Below are 12,461 nucleotides of genomic sequence, written 5' to 3' on the forward strand. Positions count from 1 at the left end.
GCTGAAGAATTTTACGCCCTGTTGAGAACTGGCTGGGGTCCCCTGAGCATTGTATCCAAGGGCTGTCAGTGGAAGTGACAACTAGGAAGCTCAGGTCCAAATCCTAAAATGCTATAAATGAAAGAAAGCATTCACATTTCTATTAGATTTATTTCTTTGACTATTTGCTGTTTTCTGGGCATTTCTATTACAGTGGGAATAGGAACTTCATTATCAAAGGTTAGCATGAGATCCCCTTACAGTTCAAAAAGTATGTTCAGAAAGGCCAAATTTTTTAGGTTTTGGCAAAGATTCATTATTTGTAAGGATTTTGGAATATTTTAACATCTAGTCATTGGTTTCAAGCATTTGAAGCAATATTGATCAAACTTTTGGATAATATCACACAGCAAGAGAAACATTTTACATTAGGCTTAGAATATACATGCAAATATTTATATGTATATGCACACTCACATATATACATTACTCAAAATGTTTTATGAAATAATGCTTACTCTTACTATATGGTATTCATATTATCTCTTTTATTACATTTCATTTAAAATACTGGTCATTAATTACTAACCTGTTTTTATAGCATATTAACAAATTTTTTCAATAGCTTAAATCACACTGATTTAAAAGACAGAAACAAAAAAGGATGATGTTTTTCTGTTTTGTGCTAGTAGAGGGCAAGTGTGTATCACATTCTTCTGAACACAAGGAGGAAAAAGTACTTGAGCTACAGCTAAACTATTATCTGCAGTAGAGGTGATGAAAATAATTAACCCTGGTTTATTGATTTTATCAGGTTTATTCAACTCTTCGTTTAAACTAAATTTGGCATCTTTGTTTTTGTTACTTATTGCCATATAAGATGCTCTCCAACTATATGGTAGTCTGTTTCAATGTTTGCATTTATGTAATACTTTCATGTTCTTTTGCAAGATAAATAGAAAGTCACGTCATTTTCCCAAAGATTACCTAAAAATATAATATCGGGCTTTATATTAAAATATGATTACCCTGATACTAATGGAGCAACAACAAAAACTGTATTCCATAAGTTTTTCAAGGTCTTTTCCCCCTTGTGCACCATGGGCCTCTTCCTTCTGAATGAATTCATTGGTTGCTTGGGTAAGTGATTGGCCTAAAGATCTGTTCCTTATCACAGATGCTAGTTCTTCTAAAGTTGCATTATAGTGAGAATGCAATGTCGTTATGATGTAAAGGTCTTTTTGTATATTTTGTCATAATTGCTTATATTTTCATTTGGAAGATCTAGAGGAAAAGAATTCAAATAAGATGGGGTGGTAACAACTACATAAATGGGAAACAGAAGAAGCAGGCTTCCTCATTGAATTTTTTAAAAAAATTTTGGCTTTTGAATCATGGCCATAATTTACCTATTCAAAAATTGAAATGAAGAAGACAAAACACAAGAAATATAGTGGTCACCCTTATCCATGAGGGAAACAGTCCAAGACCTCTGGTGCATGCTTCAAAGTGCAAATAGTAACAAACCATATATATATATGTGTGTGTGTGTATATATATATAATATTTTCCCCATACGTGCATGCCTATGATAAAATTTGACTTATAAATTAGGAATAGTAAGAGATTAACAACAATACCTAATAATAAGATAGAATAATTATAAAAGTATAGTATAATACAAGTTATGTGAATATAACTCTCTTAAAATATGGTCTCTCTGAAAATACCTTACTCTCCTGCACTCATCCTTCTCTATCTTATGATGATGTGAGATGAGTCAGTGTCTATGTGATGAGATAAATGAGGTGGATGACATAGGCATTGTGAGGAAGTATTAGGCTACTATGTAAGGGATGTGTGAACACAAGCACTGTGATAGTATGACAGTTGATCTGGTAACTGAGATGACTACTAAGTAACTAACAGGTGGATAGTGTATATAGTCTGGATATGCTGGACACAAGGATGATTCATGTCCCACACAGGATGCAGCAGGATGGAATGAGGCTTCATCATGTTCCTTACAATGGCACACAATTTATAATTTATGAATTGTTTAATTTTCCACTTTATATTTTCAGACTGTGGTTGTTCGTGGGTAACTAAAACCCTCAAAAGCAAAACCATGGATAAGAGGGACCACTGTAATACCAAATAATGATGAAGAAAACAAAAATAAAAACCAAGGAACTTTCTAATAATGAAGAGACAATATAATGTAGGACAAGGGGGAAAATGCAAAATTTGGAGGAAGAAAGATCTATGTTCCAATCCTACTTGCACCACTTGCTAGCTGTGCAATATTAGGCATATCACTTAACTTGCCTGATCCTGGTTCCTAATCTATTAAGTGGAAATAATGCCTACCATATAAACTGTAGTGAAGATCATGAATTTACAATATTCAGTACATAGAAGATTGTGGAAGAAAAGATGAGGTGTTCGGTATATGTCAACATCCTCATCCTTGGAACTCAGAATTAAAGTTGCTAATTAACTGACTTTAAAATAAGTAGCTAACTTCAGTTTTTCTGGATGGGCCCAATGTAAGGACACACACACACACACACACACACACACACACTCTCTCTCAGGGTAAGTATAATTAACACTAGTGCATTATTTATCTCATAATAGTTAAAGAGAGAAATTCAAATATGCTCACCATAAGAAAATGATAAAGGTTCAATGTGATAGATATATTAATCACCTTGAATTGGTCACTACCCAATGTACACATAAATAAAAACATTACAATATGCCTTCATAAATATGTACAAATATCATGTCTCAATCAAAAAATCTAATTTAATAGAAAACAAATGAAGAAGGAAGAATGGTCAGGTGGGAGAGATGCAAAGGAAAAAGAGGCAGGAGAGATTCAAAGTGTCAGAGACACTCAGTTGGCCCTTGCTGGCTTTGAAGTTGGAGGGATAGAACCATGGAGTAAGGAATGTGGGAGGCCTCTAGAAGGTAGGATCAACCTTCAGCTGACAACCAGCAAAGCAATCAGAACTTTGATTCTATAACCTCAAGGAAGTGAATTATGTCAACAACCTGAATAAACAGGGAAACAGGTTCTCCCCCAGAACTTTCAGAAGGGAATATGGTCCTGCTGACAATTTAATTGTAGCCCAGTGATCTTCATGTCAGACTTCTGACTTTAAAAACCATAATAATAATAATAAATTTGCAATGTTCTAAATTGGTATCTAGACAATGCTAGGTTAATAAGGGCTTGATAATTTGTTATGGCAGCAATAGAAAACAAACACGAAGAAGTTTCAAGCTGTGCATAGTGGTGCACACTTGTAGTCTCAGCACTCTGGAAGGCTATGGCAGAAGGATCACAAATTGAAACACAGCCACGGCAACTTAGTAACTTAGCAAGCGCTTGTCTCAAAAACAAACAATATGAAGAGCTGGGAATGTAGCTCAGAATGAAGACCTTGGTTCAAGAAAAGGATATTCAGTAATTTACAGCACTTGCTATTGTTTATTTAAGGTGATCACAGAAATCTTAGAAATGATCAGTCTGTATTGTTTAAGATTCTTGATGTCACACTAATCTGATCCTCTTGAAAATCAATGCATGTTGGACAACTTCAGTAGAAGCTGGAGGTCTCAAACATGCTAAAGGACTAGAATACTATATCATATTTCAGAGGTGAGAAAATTAAGCAGGTAGGTAGTGCTATGATTTGGGAGGAGATAGGAATTGCTTTAAATTTTGTTCACCTGTAAAACAGCTGTAGATATCGTATAAGTAATTGCTTCATGTAAAATGAGCTAGCTAATTCATTCCTTCTGCTACAGTTTCATCTACAAAATAAGAATCATAATATGCTTATTTCAAGGGATTGTGGTCAGGGTTTAAATGAGATAGTGCATGTAAAATGTCTGGCGTGTAACTAAGTACTGTCCAGGTATTAACTATAGTTATTGAATTGGCCTTTGTAAGATGTGCTGATGAGGTAATATATTTCTTGTTTAGTGCCAAGTCATAACTTTCTGGTGAAAAAAATCATTGCGGCTTAGCTGGAGATTCATATATATATTTGTGCCTTTGTGGAATCGGACATAGGGATTATTGGTTCAGATTAAAAATGTTTATGAAGTTTCTCTGTGGCCTTTACCTACATCATTCATTTTACTCAAATCATATCTATCCTACAAGGTAGGGTTTATAATTTACCCATTTTATAGATTGTTAGGCAAAAAACCCAGTAATATTTAGCTTTGAACCTAGAATGCTATTTTAACCATGGATTATTTCATGTGTGTGGGGGTGTGTGCATGCGTTTCCATGCTTCACACTCATTTAATCATTGAAACAGAGACTCTATTGATTTGGTAATTTTGAGACATACTTCATAGAATAGGCTACTTCTGATTTCAGTCTTCTTCCATGAAGTGATTTTCCCTGGGCCACCTATAGTTCTTTCTAAATAATATTTGTTTGGGGGCCTCAATTATGCTCAAATAAATTTTACTATTTTATCTTAGTGTTCTATATTTGGAAAGCTCAATGTGATTTACACCAATTAGAAATAGATGCTAGGTGTCCTAAGATATCACATCTAGTGGCTGGATGTTTTCTGGAAAACTAAAGTTATTAGCCAAATCTTATGAATTATAATAATATCTTCTACTTATTGGTTGTTCACCATGTTCCAGTGCCTTATAGTGTCTCAATTACTTTTAAAAACTCAATACCAGTTAGGGCTATTTCTTAACTTTTCGTTGTTATATATTTACTATACATAATGGATACATTCATCTTTAGGAGTTGATACATATCAAATCTTAATCCTGTTTACTTTTCTTTCCTCTCCTCCCCCCTCTCCTATTCCTAGATCCCCTTCCCATCTCCACAGAGTCTATCTCTACGTTTCCTCTCATCTCTCTTTTATTTTGCTCTTTAAGTTATATATATTTTGAGTTTCCTTATATAAGGGAACCAAGCAATATCTAACCTTCTGTGTCTGATTTATTTCACTTAACTTTATGATCTCAAGGTGCATTCATTTTCCTACAAGTGACTCAAATTTACCCTTCTTTATTACTAATCCCATTTTGCAGATGGGGAATCTGAGGCTCAGGAGCAAAGATCTTGCCCATGTTTATGTAGTAATTTGTTGACAGGGCTTGGATTTCAATTCAGGTCTGTATGGGTCCCTAAATCCCTGTCCTTCAGATACACACAACCCTATGGTCCAATTCCCCTTGAATGAACTCTCTTGCTCATACTTAAGGCTTTTACACTGGATAACAAGAGAAGTAGACATCAAGGAAATTTATATGTATATATATTTTGTTTGTTTGTTTGTCTTTTGGGTTTTTTTTGGCACCGGGATCAAACTTGGGTCCTTGAGCTTGCGCAGCAGGCGGCGAAACCACTGAGCTAAATCCCCGGCCCCTGAAGTTTATATTTTTAAAGTGATAACCACATAAATTATCCCTATGTTCTCATTATGTAATTGCTTATTTTCAAAAGACTTTCATAGGCTTTATTTGGGTAAACTCTACCCAAGTGCTTCTCAGATTTTGCTATGAAAATGAATGACTGAAGATCTTCATTAAAGGTAGATTCTGAGTCAACAGACCTGGGGAAGGGCCTAGGATTCTTTATTTATAGGTATCTCTTAGAGGAGTGTCTTTTTAAAACTTGTGATAGCCTTACTATAATGTAGAAGTTCTTCACATTATTCTGCGATATGGTAGACATATGTGCTATATAAGTATTGCACACTCTTCTATTGGTATCACTAAAGCTCCTTGGGCTGGAGTAGACATATTTGCCCTGATGTTATTTCCTCACACCTAAAATAAATTAGTGTGGGATTAAGGGAAACTAAGCCATGAAACTAAAGAATGGAAGCAGGTAACAGTGAGCCCCTTACAGGTTTTTCCTTTTTCTTACATTCTATAAAAATCATCTGCTTTGTCTTTTCTATCCTTTGTTTTAATTTTTCAGAAAATGTGTGTGTGTGAAAGCGCACATGTGCATCTTCTTTTTTTTTTTTTGGTACCGGGATCGAACTCGGGACCTTGATGTTTCGAGGCAGGCACTGGAACCACTGAGCTAAATCCCCAGCCCTTCATATGCATGTTCTTAAAGGTATGGATTCTGAGACTGAGCATACAAAGCAAGAGCCATAGTTATTATGTTTTACCAGCTTTCAGTCCCCGAAATTATTAGGACAAAGCAGAAACTCTGATTTCTACATGCCTTGCTGTTGGTGGTGTAAGCCAGATGGGCTACACAAATGTGACAAGCTAAAATTTTGTCATGTTTAATTCTGACCTCCATCTGAATGTGCTAGTTGTAGGCATGTTCCATGTTTTCTTAACCAGCAAGATAAGAGTGTGTGTGTGTGTGTGTGTGTGTGTGTGTGTGTTTTGAGGGGAGGTGTTGGGGTGAGAGGATAAGACACAAACATATGCCAATAACACATAAATTAATATGTAAATATCAATATAGGATGTAAGTAGTAATGATTAGGGAAAACTTCATTTTAGATTCTTCTCAGTTTCTTGGAAAGAACTCCAGAGAGCTTTAGCAAATTTATTCCATATCAGTAGAGAGATGAGGTTATGGTTTTGGCTCTGTCACCAGATAGCTGTGGGATTTAGGCAAGTTATTTCTACTGTCTGAGCCACAATTTCTCTCTATAGGTGAAACTGGGAGATTGGACTCTGCCAAGATCACTGCTTCTTTTTCACCATCATTTATTCTTTGCCTTTGCTAAGACAAAAGCTGGGAGTAATTGCATTGGCAAACATAATTCAAGAGCCAACTTTACAATGGGTAAAATAGAACCAAACAGGAAATTTGCAAAATTCCCTTGACCTGTGAACTGTACCTTTTGCTTAACTGTACCAGTTTTTATTATTATTATTATTATTATTTATTTTTTTGATACTGGGGATCGAACTCGGGACTTTGCCCTTGTGAGGCAGGCAGTGGCACCACTGACTGAGCTAAATCCCCTGCCCTAAGCTTTTATTATTTTTAAAGATCATATGTTCTCACTCAGTTGATGATAATGTACATGGTTTTTTATGAGACCATGGCTGAGTTATTCAGGAATCATTCCTTGCTGGCAGGTTGGATCTGCTGGTCTCATAGGACAAAAGGCTTGAAGGACCTCGCAACAGAAGGAAAGCTTCATGAGTTTTAGGAAGGTGACACTATGGATGCTTCAGCTTCTAAGTTCTGGAAATGATCACCAGCCTTAGTTTACCTCTGATTTGAAGTTGAGTAGCTGCAACTTGTACCTACAACATGGCACCACTTCTGTCTTCAGGCTACAAACTCTGTCACACCATTTCCTGAAAACCTGGGAAATGACTGGGCCAGATTAAGTTGGTGACATCATGGGACACAGGATACTTTGGAGAGAGGAGTCATGCCTCTCATTTTCCACACAAGCTACCAGAAGGCATCTGAATGTTACTGTACTCAGCTGAAAACATCAACCTTTGGCAGGAGGAAAGTAAACAAAAAGGTTTTGGTTCCTCTCCTTCAGCAATGGAGTCATGGCAAAAGACAAATTAGAATCTTTGGAAGTAGGATAGCAAGAAATAGCATGATACATTTGAAATATTCATTTGATAATTAAACATCTGAATGGTTTGCAGATTGGAATTTAATATGCTAAGGAGTGAAATGAGATGACAACACTGAAAATGTACTCCAAGGTTCCCAATTCCCCGGCTCTAAGGAATTCTATCACTGTTTACTCAGTGTTTACATGTCTAGTTGCAGGCAATTGTAGGATATATTACATCTGAGTTGAACTTCTGGACTAATTCCATTCCCAGAAAAAGCAAACACCTTGGATTATTTTCTGTCCATGTATTTCAAAACATCTTTGGTTCTCCTATTCCTCTCCTCTTTTTCCCCTCCACATCTTTGATTCCCTGGCCCAGCCTTCTAAGTGCTGTGGTTCTGCGTGCCACTCTGGTTTTGGCTGTTAGCTCTGGAATTAATAGAATCATAGGATTAGAGCTTTTATAGCTCAAGAGAGTGGTAGATATTATCTGGTCCAAATCTCTATTTTGAAGCAGACACTACAGCCAGGTGAAACAGTACCGGTGAGGCTGGGGGGTGCTAGTTCTGAATTCCTGCATCTGCCTGCCTCCTTGTCCCATGAGTGACCACAGGTAAGGACACACTTCAGCAGCCATATACTCACATCATGGAGAACAGAACAAAGACCTATCCATTTGGCTTTATCCCTGCTGATAATGAGTTCTTTCCCTGTCTTGAAGCTATTAGTTCTTTCCCACCTATCTATAATCTTGTTTTCGCTATCTATGGGAAAGTGTAATTTTAACCTACCCAATAATATATCTGCTTATGATTATCTAAATAAAGTAACAAAATGGGCACCTTTTCAGATCCTACGTGAGTAATCCTCATTCTGCTGTCTCTCGGCACTGAGCATTAGAACAAATTGCCTGATGCAACATGAACAGTTCCACTTAATGCAGAATCTGTTTCTTTCATTTCCTGAGTTGGAAGGAGGTAATTCATTGTATTTCAATAACATAGTAATAAATAGAAAGTTTGACTGAAGAGCCTGGATGCTTTGGAAGCACAAATTCAAATCCCCTCTCCCTTTGCTATAGAAACACAGCACAGATTGACTGGAGTCCTTGAAATACTGCACACAGAGAAAGAGACCCTATATCTATCTATCTATCTATCTATCTATCTATCTATCTATCTATCTATAAAGTTTATGAAAACAGTATCTCCTTGGAACCAACATGTAGATTTCATGTAGATTTCAGTTCTTCCTTCAACTTCACAAAAAGACCAGTGTGTTTCCTTTATGGCAGACTAAACATTTGTTGTGAAAACAACTTGGTATACTATGTGAATGTATTGCTATGCCTTTTAATTTAGAATGAGCAAATTTTAAGACTGAGTGAAAGACATTATGGAACATCATTTAAATCTCAACTTCTTAATACTTTATAGGAAATGATACATGATGTAAATCAATCATATATCATCAAAAACCCGAGAAATCAACAAGAGACAATTATGAACCTTGATATACAAATATATCATTCATATAAAATACGAGAAAGATAAATATATGGCAATAGACAAGTGGGTCTGGGTGCTAGGTGAATGTAGTAATTATTCCTCATTTAAACCTAGGGCTAACACATAATCTTTAAGGGAAGCATTATTGATCAGTCTGTGTCTCCTACTCATACAATAAACTCGGGTAAAGTTCAGAGATCCTGTCTTTCAAGCTGCTTTCCTGGCTCCAGGCTTTTCATAAAGGAGTGATAACCTTGCCAAACACTTGGCTATCACCAGGTACATGACTGTGGCCTGAACACACCCAGGCTGGCAATGGAAAAAAAGGCTTTTTTCCCAGACTCATTTTCAGAGACCACGAAGAAAGATCAGGATCTGTAAATTTAGCTCAGTACCTGCATAGTGGGACATCATCACTATCATTTGTCCAAGTCAGTGGATATAGTGGTGATGGTAAGTGTCTAGTTTGGATCAGAGATCTGACTGACCCCCTCCCCCCATTTGAATTTCTTGGTTCATTTATGAAAGCCAAGCAAATGAGTGTGACCATTGCTTAAGTCTGAAGAGCATGAAAACAGAAAGAGTAAATGGGGACTCTGGTTCCCTGTGCCCTCATGAACTGACACCTTGGCTTTCTGCAGGTAAAGGTGGCCATCACTGAAAAAGCAAGTATCCTTATTCCCACTCCCACCTCAGGCCCATTTTCAGGAGGGCTGGGAGCAGGTTCCCTGGGGAGGTTAATATTTACCCAAGGATGAAACAAATCGCTCTCCAGACAGGGGTAAGGGAAAGCTCTGGTTTCAGAGAACATTAGCAAGGAAAATGATGCTTTCTGGCATTGCTAACATCATCTGTCCACCTAAAGCTCCCTGCCTTGTTGCAGTTTTCCCTGATGTACCCAAACAATCTGTTGCTGGCCTTCTTCTGCTCCCCACCACTCAGAGTGCACAACCAGCTGGCCAGCCAGCCAGCCAGCCAGTGCCTTCCAGCCTTCAGCAGCCCAGCACCTTCCTGCAGCTCTCAGTTCTATGTCCTGAGCAACAGAGGTGAGGGCATCCCGCCGCCTGTCAACTCACCGGGGACCAGTGGTTTCTTGGGATTTGAGTCCTCTGGTGTCCGCAGACCAGGGCGCTTGATGCTTGCAGCCTTGTTGGACTCCTCTTCCTCGGCTGGCTCGCGAACAGGAACAGCAGCCACCTGGGACAGCCCGCCGCGTGAGGCTGCCTAGTGGGTGGGCCAAGGAGCACAGGGAAAGGGGTGGGATACAGTGTGAAGCGCAAGTACTGGCTCCTGCCTTGGTTTCCCTCTTTCCTCTTCAATTATTCTTAAACTTCCCTTTTACTGGCCGGACCTCCTCACCTTTCACCTTAGCCAGGGCTCTGAAACTCTTTGCTCTATCAATGCTCCTGCCCTGCTCTCTCTCCCTTCTGCGGGCTCTGCTCTTTGACCCTAACCTTAGTCCCCTCAAAAGCAGGCACTCGGTTCAAGCAGCCAGCCACACACAATAAGGGCAGGGGAAGAAACTGTCAAGGGAAACTGACAGGAATCGCTGATGCGGTGGTGTGAATAGAAGGAGAGAGCAAGAGGGAGAGCGAGCGAGCAAGCATGAGCGGGGGGGGGGGGGGGGGGGAGAGCCGCATCCACACTCTTGTAGGCACACTGAAGCTTCAGCCGCTAGGTACCGGCTGAATGGAGCCACCCACCCTCGCCGCCCCGCTCCCGCCACCCTCCAAATCCCTTTTCTAGACTAGGGGTTTCTGTTCCCTTCTGGGAAATGCTATACAGAGAAGGGGAGAGAAAAGGGAAAAGCAAAAAGGGGTGAGGAGGGGAAAATCAAGAAGGTGCGCTCCCCTTCTCCTCCCCACCCCTACCTCTAAAAATGTCTAACCCTGAGCCCTCTTTTTCTCTTCTGTCCGCTCCTGGATTCCCTCTGGTGCTGTTCTCTTTCTCCTCCTCTTTGAGGTGTCTGGGAGCTGCGGAGAACCCGTCGTGGTTTCGAAGTGCGTGCGTGTGTGTGTGTGTGTGTGTGTGTGTGTGTGTGTGTGTGTGGAAAGAGAGGGAGTAAAGGAAAGGGGGGGAGAGAAGGAGGGAGGAGGGAGGGAGAGACAGACGGGGGGGGAGAGAAGCTTTGGTGGCTGAGCGCTCTAGCCCCCCCCCCCCCCCCCCCGCTCCCGGGCTTGCTCCGGGCTGGGGCGGGCGGGGCGGGGGAGGAGGAGAGACAGAGGGAGGATGGGGCAGCCCGCAGGGGCAGCAGCTCCTGCCTTCTCTGCAGCTCCGCGGCCAGGGGTGGAAGGAAGCTGCAGCCGCAGCCCCAAGTCAGACCCCCGCTGCCCTGTCCCACCGTCTCATCTCTCCCCCCTCGGTACGGAATTTTCTGTTTCATTCGTTTGCTTCCCCAGGCTCCCCCTCCCCTTGTTAAAGACAGAGACGGGAGGGACGGGAGAGAGGGAGGGTTCCAGCCTGAGCGCGGTTCGGTAAAGGGGATCGGAGCGCCTGGGGCTCCTGGCTTGTAGAATCTCTCCTTAACCCTCGGCCTGGATGCCCCCTGCTTTGGGCAGTGACCTCTGCTCACATCTCAACCTGGGCTCTTCTCTTTGCTGACGGTGGCTGAGCTGCTGCGCCAGCTGCCATGGATCATACTCTGGGAAGGGTAGCTGTGGAGGCTAGAGTATGAGTGGGTGGCTGGCGGGACAGTGGGGTCCTGAGCCTTCAGGAAGTGACCTGGGGTCTTCTCCGGCCGGCTTCTATTCCCTCTGTGTCTTGCTCAGCCGAATGCAGGCAGTCCTGGAGCACAACCTAATTCTTCCATGGGTGTCCCTCTCGCCCATAGGCTCTGTCTCCCAAGACCCAGCCTAGATTGAAGCAGGGAGGGATAGTAATATAGGATGAGAGGCTGAGTTACTTAGTGTTGGCAGTGGTGTCTGGAGAGGTGGAGGTGGAGGGTGGGAGAGTAGTGTCACGGGACACTTAGGTGATTCTTAGATCTTTGCACCTTTGCTTTACCGGAGCCCCACCCCCCACCCCCCACCGGGCGCTTTTAGAATGCCTACCCTCTGGGACACTCCTGGAACCTGCTGCATTTCTACCTGCAACCGGGAGGCTTGTAGGGGCCCTAGGTAGCTGCATCTCCTTTCCCAGCCACACAGCCCCACATCTGGGCTTTGTTTCTTATCTCCCTTACTAGCTCTCTCTGGAAAAGGGAGTGCAAATTCTGCCTTTCTGGATGCAGAGCTGGTACCGAAAGCCTTTTTCCCCCTCTCCATTCTCAGAACAATCCTGAGCTCTAAGAAAGCTCAGCTTTACTTCCCCCTGTTGCCTTACAGCCTAGAGCGCACTGCTAGAGCCTGAATCCAGCTCTAGAAAAATCCAATTCCTTCTCCTCTGCATAAATGGCATAGTGTAGCCACTGTTGTTT

The 12,461-nt window shown here is 41.1% G+C and overlaps 1 protein-coding gene and 1 non-coding gene across 4 annotated transcripts in view; one reads left to right on the forward strand and one right to left on the reverse strand.

The window, feature by feature from the left end:
• Trpc5 (transient receptor potential cation channel subfamily C member 5) overlaps positions 1 to 11,148 on the reverse strand; it is a 320,316-nt gene extending 309,168 nt beyond the window's left edge. For 2 of the 3 annotated variants that reach the window (XM_004861420.3, XM_004861421.3), the window contains exons 1-2: positions 10,918 to 11,148; positions 10,123 to 10,270 (exon numbers count right to left, since the gene is read on the reverse strand). The gene's annotated coding sequence lies outside the window, so the exon portion shown is untranslated. The remainder of the gene's footprint in view (positions 1 to 10,122; positions 10,271 to 10,917) is intronic. The other variant, XM_021241600.2, reaches the window with a different exon arrangement.
• A 114-nt stretch (positions 11,149 to 11,262) lies between these two features.
• LOC101708494 (retrotransposon Gag like 4) overlaps positions 11,263 to 12,461 on the forward strand; it is a 386,209-nt gene continuing 385,010 nt past the window's right edge. The window contains exon 1 of the transcript XR_015445608.1: positions 11,263 to 11,408. This is a non-coding gene — a transcript (retrotransposon Gag like 4). The remainder of the gene's footprint in view (positions 11,409 to 12,461) is intronic.

The sequence above is a fragment of the Heterocephalus glaber genome, unplaced genomic scaffold (assembly GCF_053883595.1).
Source record: "Heterocephalus glaber isolate CG9 unplaced genomic scaffold, H.glaber_assembly_v1.0 deba00001613, whole genome shotgun sequence".
Taxonomy (NCBI): domain Eukaryota; kingdom Metazoa; phylum Chordata; class Mammalia; order Rodentia; family Bathyergidae; genus Heterocephalus; species Heterocephalus glaber.